Raw genomic sequence first — 1,386 nt, forward strand, 5'->3', positions numbered from 1 at the left:
GCCCCCCAAAGTGCTGGGATTACAGGCATGAGCACCGCGCCTGGCCTGAGGGAAGATTCTTAGGTCAGCTGCCCCTCAGTCCTCAGCCATATAGAACTCAGAAGGGTGGGTCACAGGGCCCTGAGTTGGCGAAGGTGGCTGTGGAGGGTCTGCGTGATGCTGTTACCCCAATCCCTTTAGGCCTTGCACTCCTTAAAGATAATCCCTTTTTTTTTTTTTTGAGACAAATCTTGGCCCACTGCAACATTTGCCTCCTAGGTTCAAGCAATTCTCCTGCCTCAGCCTTCCGAGTAGCTGGGATTACAGGCGCCCACTGCCACGCTTGGCTAATTTTTGTGTTTTTAGTGGAGATGGGTTTTTGCCATGTTAACCAGCTGGTCTTGAACTCCTGACCTCGGGTGATTCATCCGCCTCAGCTTCCCAACATGCTGGGATTACAGGCGTGAGCCACCGTGCCCTGCCAATGCTCCTTTTCCTAATCTGGCCTATGTTGATCCTTGGAGGGTGCAGTCTACGTCCTGCCGATGCCCTGACCCCCATGCCTGCAAGAAGGCTGCAGGCTGGCAGACATGGGGAGCTCTGGCCAGGAGAGTGGCTTCTTCTCTGTTGCAGAGCCAATGGAAGCCTCCCTGGCAGCCCTGCTCTTCAACGGGCCCTCACAGCTGTCTCCAGGAAGACCCCCTTCCCAGAACTACTCTCAACCCTTTCCTCCTGCTTCCTGAACAATAAATCAACACATCTGGGGACATCAGGGCTTTGACCTGGAGATAAGCACGTGTGCTTCACACTCCCAGGCCAAGAGAAAGCTGCAGGTTGGCCTCTCCAAATTAAGATGACCTGATATGCCAGTGTGGCTGAGAACCGACCATTGGCAGGGCTCAGGACAATGGTACAAGTGGATGTGTACATACCATATGTGTACATGTAGAAAAGTAATACATCAAGCTGATGAACTGCTAAATAAATCTGTTTTATGCTTCTGACTGGATAAGCCTGTTTTCATAAATTCTATCAACATCCTACTGTAAACAGCCATCCCTTGGAGACCTCTCTGGCCTTGAAGTCTGTACCCCAAAGCTCTCTACCATCTGGACGTTGGACCTAGGGTAGAACTTCTTGAGTCCCAGAGGGCAGGCTTGGGGCATTTGGGCATAGTTCCAGGGTCCCTGCACTTGGAGCATGGCCAGCATAAGTGGACATGTGTCTGGATCAGGTGTCTCTCCTCACACTTGGATCATGTCTGCTTACACTGGCCATGTTCCAAGTGCGGGGAGACCCTCTTGCAGGCATCAGGCCCTGAAGATGCCTCCTCTGCAGGGACAGTGTCACCTGAGCAGGGCCACCATAGAGCCCTCTGAAGTAGAGGCCTGGGTCCTTCTTGCTCAG

This window comes from Colobus angolensis, unplaced genomic scaffold, assembly GCF_000951035.1.
Source record: "Colobus angolensis palliatus isolate OR3802 unplaced genomic scaffold, Cang.pa_1.0 Scaffold63, whole genome shotgun sequence".
Classification (NCBI taxonomy): Eukaryota; Metazoa; Chordata; class Mammalia; order Primates; family Cercopithecidae; genus Colobus; species Colobus angolensis.